Here is a 7,973-nt window from a genome sequence, read left to right as displayed (position 1 = left end):
GATAGGGTACCGTGTAAAAGAGAAGTTGGGATAATAGGCCGGGAGTTAACAGCAAAAACGTTAACGTCGACAGTGAAATCTTGACTTACTTAACAGAACGGTACGCGGACGATCGGTCATAGTGTCAGGGTACATTGCCGACGTTATAAATACTCTCCCGGCGTGACAACAAAAAAGATTGGCTCTTGTAAACATTTCTCTGGCTGGCGACAGTGATTCTTTCATTGTCTCTGGAAACCCGGGTACGGGTAGAAAGGTATATACCTTTCTGATGACCTGCTTAATGCTTCTTTGCTTCTCCTTGGGTGGAGCCAAAGCTGTGCTTATTTATTTTAAACCTATATTTTATGATATCTACATATTATAACAATTTAAAACCTAAAAAAATGGGAAATAAAATAAAAATTAAACAATAACTGTAGAATAAGTTATGTAGGTCTGTATGGGGTATTCCGGGTTTATGTGAGTGTGTGAGTGTGTGTGTAATATGCATAAATACTTATAATATACATATATTCGTCGGAGGAATTTATTATTTAAGAATTTCCTCTGATCTCTGGTAGAAGGCTTCGGTCGCAGCTATTTTTCTTGACTCACTCTTCACTTATAAGACCACAGCATTCGCCACTGTGTAGGTCGACAAAAGAGGTTTGAGCTAGAAAGGTATAATGTAATGAACAGTCGCTTGAGTCGCAACTTGAGGACAGGGACAATGCCTAGTTTCTCATAATGCCTTAAATGTCTTGGCGTACGCTTCTTAGCGAAAGTAGCTGATATTAAATAAGATCACAATAACGCAACAAAATCCTGAATCCTTGGTAAATGATGATGCAGGATGTCCTATATAAAAGCAATACCCCTATAGCCTGCTGCGACCCCCGATATAAGTCAGATATACACACACACACACACGTGCTTGCCACACACACTCATAAACTCATGCAAACACACACAGTTCACAGCAACATAAAAAAAGCTTGTGGTATTTAAAAACCGAACTTTAACGTATTTTGAAGAAAATTTTCATGTAAATAATTGGCAAGGATGCCAATTATTTACATGCGGTCGACGGCCAATGGATACATTTTATCCCGGGAAAAAAAGACCCGAAGATATATTAGAAATACTGCAACGCAGATCTTCAGAAGGAAACCATATCAAGGATCCTATAAATTAAAACTATAAAAAAATTGTATTTAAAAGGTTAAGATGTTTATAATATTGCCATAAGTGAAAATTCTTGTCGCAAATAAGTACCGATTTACCCGCTGAGACGCCGGCGGTTCAAAATATATCAAGGGAGCACTTAACACCCATCAATCTAAATGCCTCAATCTAAATGGTTCACGCTGAGAAAGTTAACAGCCTTTGTATAATTGCAATATATTAAAATAATTGTGGTAGTATGGAGCCTTATGACTTGACCTAGATAACAAGACATGCTTAGTATTAATATAATAAATACGAAATGTGATCGTTGGTTTGCCCTGCTTTACAAGAGAACGGATGCCTTGGGGTTAAAGGAAAATATAATTAAAATACACTTTTTGTGTTGTTGCGTACTTTTAGCTAAGAACTTGTGTACCATGGGCGAAAATATAACAGCAAAAAAGCATAACAAGTAGGCGCAATGGGCGGCCTTATTGTTAAAAATGTTTATTATAATCCCTCAGTACCAAAAGTTTTCATTTCATAAAATTTATAAACACTTAATATGCTAAATTTCAACAAGATCGCTTCAGTAGTTCAGTTGAACTTATATAAAAAACAAACAAACTATCTGAACTTTAAACTAGATGGCGCTTATCTCAAATTTCACGCCTTACCACCTGTAAAGAAACACAAACATTATTAGTATGAATATTGAGTATAATAAAGTGATGTGTAAGTTTATTTTAACGTATATATAGTATACTAGCAGATCCTCGCGACTTCGTCCGCATATGAGTCAATCGAAAAGCTAGAATAGTTGAGATGCAAACATCATAATCATCGTGGCCAGATATGTATCTACTATTATTTTACGTGGTATACTGAGTTAGTAGGTTGTCATTATTTTAGTTGATACATACATAAATACATACATACATACATCCACCCTCGCAAACTTTCCCATTTATAATATTAAGTAGTATGATACGCATGTATTCGATGGCTGTCCCAAATGCCTTGCTACTTGCTGTTATTTGTGAAGAGTTATGTCCTTTATCTCCGAGTATATTTATCAGATCTTCATTAAGTTAGGCACTACGGGTTTTATAGTATACACTTTAAAATAAAAAAATAATTATTAAAATTGACATACAGACTGACAGAATGACAGACAGACAGACAAAAATTAAATAAAATCTGTTTTGGACTCAGTATCAAATGTACAGAAATCTTCCAGTTACAGTTTTATTATAAGTAGGTATAGATTACATAATTTGTATTTCAATATATATACTTCACTTTAGTATGTTTTACTTCACTTTGTGTCCGTTTAACTGCTTGCTTCTTAGGCTAAGGTTGCCTTTAAAATATCACTTTTAGAGATAAGGCAACCTCTGCATACTAACACTATGTTTCTTTGTGTTTAGTTGCATTAAAGTAATTCTATTTATATATCGTTTAACTACGTGCCTCATAAAAAGGCTCACAGTCATTCAGCGGGCTATGGAGCTATGCTCGGAGTATTTCTACGTGATAAAATCAGAAATATAGAGATCCTTACAATAATCAGAGTTACCGACATACTCAATGAGTCGTGAAGCTGAAGGGGCAATGAGTGGGGCTCGTAGTTGGGAGAAAGGATGGACGTTGGGGTCTTACGGTGCTGGAATGGCAGCGCAGCGTTCGTCAATCAGAGAGAAGAGAGATAATTCAAAGAGGTGAACAGATGACATTAAGCGCGTCGCAGATAGCCGCTGGATCCAAGCGTCAAAAAAGCGTGGAATTTGGAACTCCCCACAAAAGACCTATGTGCAGCAGTGGACGTCTTTCGGTTGATATGATGATGATCTATATACTTAACGAAACCACTGCCCACAAATTTCTGATCTAAACACTTAAATTTGGTACACATACTAAAAACAACATTCGACGATGTCATTCCGCACGTATACGGACTCGTACATACAATTCGGGACACTCTGAAAGGATCAATTGAAAATATACGAAGCGAGTTGTGCTGCGAGTTTTGTGGGGTATCGGATTTCGCGAAATCAACTTGCTGCAAATAAAACCTTGAAGTGACGTTATATATATTAAAATAAAATTTTGTCATATTTTACAATGTTTAATAGGATGTTTAAAATTCAATTTATTTTATACTAGCTTCTCTCGTTAACAATTTGTATCTTACCACGGGAACTATTTGGGTGATCGGTATAGAAAGTACATGTCTTTTTCCATGGCATAGGTGACATGCATATCAAATTTCAAAGCTCTCTGCCCGCTGCTCTTAAGCAATTTTAAATTTTCCCTCGGGAACTACTCAAGGAATCGGTATAATAGGTAGTATATGTTCTTTTCCATGTCAAAAGCTACATTCATGCCAAATTTTATCCAAATCCGTTCAGCTGTTTTTGTGTGATTTATTAAGAAACATACACACTTTCACATTTATAATATAAGTAGGACTAGCTTTAATCCACGGTTTCAATTTTCAATCCGCGTTATTTGAGGGTGGTGAAGTAATGTTTAAATTACTAGAGGTCTCAACAAGCGTCCTCCTGCTTGGAAAAGCAGCGCCACATTCAATATGATATTGGAAATTAATAATGTATACTTCACGACCTATTCTCATATCAAACAAATTCATTAAAAAAGTCCTAAAGATCAGTTAAGCCCTTTTCGAGAATATCCTTATATTATAATAGTTAAAGAGATGCGTACTCATAGACGTGACGCCTCATGCGCCATCGAGCGCCCAAGATTTAATATTAAAGTTATTTAAATTTTTCATGCGCATCTAATTCTTACACAATCAAGGTTCATCTACTTATGACTAACATATTTCTTTTTTAAACTAAACAAACTAAAATAAAACTTTTTTATAAGGAATATATATTTATGACGATTTAAAAGCCCCTTTTAATTATTTAATTATATTGACGTAAAATGCGTTATTGTGGCTGATTTCTTATCGTATAATATTACATTATATAAATTGACGAAAGTTCATAAAGTCAAAGACAGAAATATCTTTATTCAAGTAGGTGGCACATAGGTGGCACTCTTGATGCGTACATAATCTTCGCATTCCGTAGTAAGTACGTATAGCGTACGTACGCGGATAACTCAAATTGCTTTACAAATAAAGCAATTTCATGATAAACCTGTTAATACTCTAATAAAATAAAGCTAATCATCATCATTGACGGCCGATTGGCGCAGTGGGCAGCGAACCTGCTTTCTGAGTCCAGGGCCGTGGGTTCGATTCCCACAACTGGAAAATGTTTGTGTGATGAACATGATTGTTTTTCAGTGTCCGGGTATTTGTCTGTATATTATAAGTATTTATATGTATTATATTCATAAAAATATTCAACAGCTATCTTAGTACCCATAACACAAGCTACGCTTACTTTGGGGCTAGATGGTGATGTGTGTATTGTCGCAGTATATTTATTTATTTATTTTATTTCTCATCATCATCAAACCATTATAAAATAAAACCGATAATATAAGGTTATAATATAAAATAAAAAATTATACTCCAAATGTAACGTTTTACTAACGAAAAAATGTTTTAAAATCATTCATGTTGTGCCCAGCATTCGGAACTTGTAATCGACAAAATATCCATTTCTTTTTGCGTGTAGGTTGAGCGCTCTGGTAATGTCTTTTATTTTATCGAACACCTCTTGCAGCGTGAGGTTAGATAATGTTCTTTTTCTCTCTCTCGGTACAGCTTTATAGTGATTCTTTTCACGTAGCGATTTCTTTATGTAGTTAGGGAGGTCTGAAACAAAATGTTACGTAACATTCGATTTTGTAGCGGAAAATGGATTCTTTGTACCGTCTATCTTTTTTTTACTATGGTGTAAACCGCACTGGACCAGCGGGGTGGACTACGCCCTGTAGTGGGCCGGTAAACGGTTGATATGATGATGATGATCACTTTTTCCAAATAAATTGCCCTATTGCTACTATTACTATTTTGGGGGCTTTAAAAAAAGGTCTGGTTGGAGGCCGTGGCTAGTACCACCCTACCGACAAAGACGTGCCGCTAAGGGGTCTTGTGTTCCACGGCGATGTTGCGTAGAAACCGATTTGGGGAATATCTACCATACTCCCTGACAGGTTAGCCCGCTACAATCTTAGACTGCATCATATCTTACCACCAGGTGAGATTGCAGTCAAGGGATTGCGTGTAGTGGAATACAAAAAGGTTTTTGTAAGAGTTACTTTTTCTCGGGGTCTATCAAAAATGGCTTAACCATTTTTATGATATTTTAATGAGTTATTATCGTCACCATCATCAGCCCAGCCATGTTAATGTCTCACTGCTAGACACAGGTCTTCTCTTTCATATGAGAGAGTTGTATAGCATAAACCCACCTCGATTCTCCAATGTGAGATGGTGATTGATGTTGATTTATAGAAAGCAAAACAGAAAAGTTAAAAGACGGACAGCAAGTGAAATAGTGTTTATAACTGATACATAAACAAGCTTTATAGTCGTAGAGTTTTTTGTGACAGAGCGGGAAATACTTTCGCCATGCTTATTTCTGCCGCCAAGTGGCGTTGTGTTCAGACGCATGGTTTATGGTACATCAGCCTTTTAATTAATTAACTATAGCAAATAATAATAATAATAATATATTTTCTGTATTTCGGACGTATGTCCATACGGTGTTATTTCATTTCATTCATTTCATTTCATTTATTCAGAATATTGGTAAGGGTACAGAATTGACACAATAAACATGGTGCCACGATAACAGTTGCAGTAGTATAAACTGTGTCAGAATTACAAATTAGTTAAACAATGTTAGTACTTAAAAACTAAAAACAAAACCTTATTCTACTTAATATATATGTTACATCCTACTTAAACCTACTCCAGGTAGCGCTTCCTACCCCCCGTAGCGCGTGTGCGAACCATCCCAACACCTCCAGAGCTGTCCAGCCAGTTATTGCAACACTTAAAGCCACTTTATATCAACTAATCGTATAGTGACTTTAAAATAATATAATATGTCATAGCTGTACATGTGAAACGCTTACGGAATTCAAAAGAGGCAAGCATTTAAAAGGAAAGTTTTAAGATGGAAAGGAAGTAATTATTATATCTTACAGATTAATAAACAACAATATTTTTAATTACATAGGTTCATATTTATTAACCAATCAAGCAGTCTCGAAAAACAATTATGTAATTATATTTCGAGACCCGACACGTCGCGCCTGCGTAGATTTACTTATTTTCAGGTTAACGCCTGTAAAAAAATATCTAGACAACCTATCATGGTTTTTTTTTACGGCATTGGTGTTTTGAATAATCAGTTTTCGTGAAGCGATACATTTAACTAGATAAAAGAGGATATAACGCGTGAAAAATAATGTTTTTTTTTGTTGATAGAACTGTTCCTAAGTTCATTGGAATAGAAGGCTTAAAAAAGTTTATTTATTGCATTTCAGTAATGTAGTCAGTTCTAAGCAAAAATAAATAAATTTGTATTTGAAAATCGCACTGTTTTAAGTTTAAAAGTCGATATTCAACCATAAGTCATTTAAATTATAAGTTTGCATTATTGAGGTTTATTAAGATTCTGTTGTCTAAGATTATACTTGTCACAGATTTCGCCAAGACTACATCGTTAATTTGTCTTATGTCAATAATGAAAAAGAGTATACAACGTATAAATAAGAATGAATGAATGAATACACTTTTATTGTACACCAAAGAAAAAAAAGTAGTTACAAAGATATAAATACATATCAAGAGACTACAATTTGGTGGCCTTATCGCTACATAGCGATTTCTTCCAGGCAACCAATGGCGTAAAAGGAAAAAACATAGAAAAGAGGTAGGTATAAGAACCGAAATTAGACTTTTCAGGCTTTAGAGGTACATTATTTACTGTCTCTGAGATTAATCTGTAAACCGAAACGCTAATAGGTTTTTAGGGTGTCGGTCTTTTAATTTCAATAGCTTAATATTATTTTACTGTGAGATGGTGATAACAAAAAAGGATTTTCCGGATAAGTTGGTTATGGGCTCTTCTTAGACCAGGGCGCGTTTGGAACCCTAAAGAAAGCTACAAAGCTTTAAGGTTTAAGATTGCGAACGAAGTTATCATCATCCCCTTACAATTATTTAAATATATATGTATGAACGCTTCATAAGTGCATGGGATAAGCCTACATGAACACAAAAATTTTGAAATTGAATTTATATAGATAATGTCTTACTTCTACTCCCGGACATGGAGAACTCGTATTGTGCCACAACGGCCGCGATCGCTAGAAACGTCAGAGCGACTTTAACAAACATCCTGAATCTTGCTTCCGAGCCGTTTGTTTACACTTCTTTTGTTTTGTAAACTGACTTTTTCTGTATTACGATGTTATAGAGTAGTTGCTAACAAGTGAAAAAGGTTTCATATCTTTTAATATCCGGATACCAGTGAAATGTTATAACCTATAGAGTCTTAGAGTCCGCCTTGTTTTTATTTATTTAGCTTTTCTAGGAAACGACCAGTAGTTGTACAAATAAGAGTAATAAATTTTTTTCATCACATAAACCAATAAAGTTAACCTTCCTAATCGATAGTCTGACACTGTGGTTTTAATTTGGAGATCCCGGGTTCGATGCCCGGTAGAGGCAATCTGGGAATTTACAATCTCTGAATATTTTCTGGTCTGGTCTGGTGGGAAGTTTCTGCCGTGGCTAGTTACCATCCACTCGACGAAGTCGTGCCGCTAAGCGATTTAGCGTTCCAGTACGATGTTGCGTTGAAACTGATTAGGGGTATGGGGTTATT

The 7,973-nt window shown here is 35.4% G+C and overlaps 1 long non-coding RNA gene across 1 annotated transcript; it reads right to left on the bottom strand.

Annotated features, from left to right (window-relative positions):
• Nucleotides 1-1,780: 1,780 nt before the first annotated feature.
• Nucleotides 1,781-7,465, bottom strand: LOC120627100. Its single transcript, XR_005658888.1, has 3 exons — nt 7,402-7,465; nt 4,722-4,945; nt 1,781-1,829 (listed from the first exon to the last, which is right to left on the bottom strand). It is a non-coding gene; the product is annotated as an uncharacterized LOC120627100 (long non-coding RNA).
• Nucleotides 7,466-7,973: the final 508 nt, after the last annotated feature.

This window comes from Pararge aegeria, chromosome 10, assembly GCF_905163445.1.
Source record: "Pararge aegeria chromosome 10, ilParAegt1.1, whole genome shotgun sequence".
In the NCBI taxonomy this organism is placed as follows: Eukaryota; Metazoa; Arthropoda; class Insecta; order Lepidoptera; family Nymphalidae; genus Pararge; species Pararge aegeria.
Note: the sequence above shows the minus strand (reverse complement) of the source record. Positions and strands in the feature narration are given on the sequence as shown.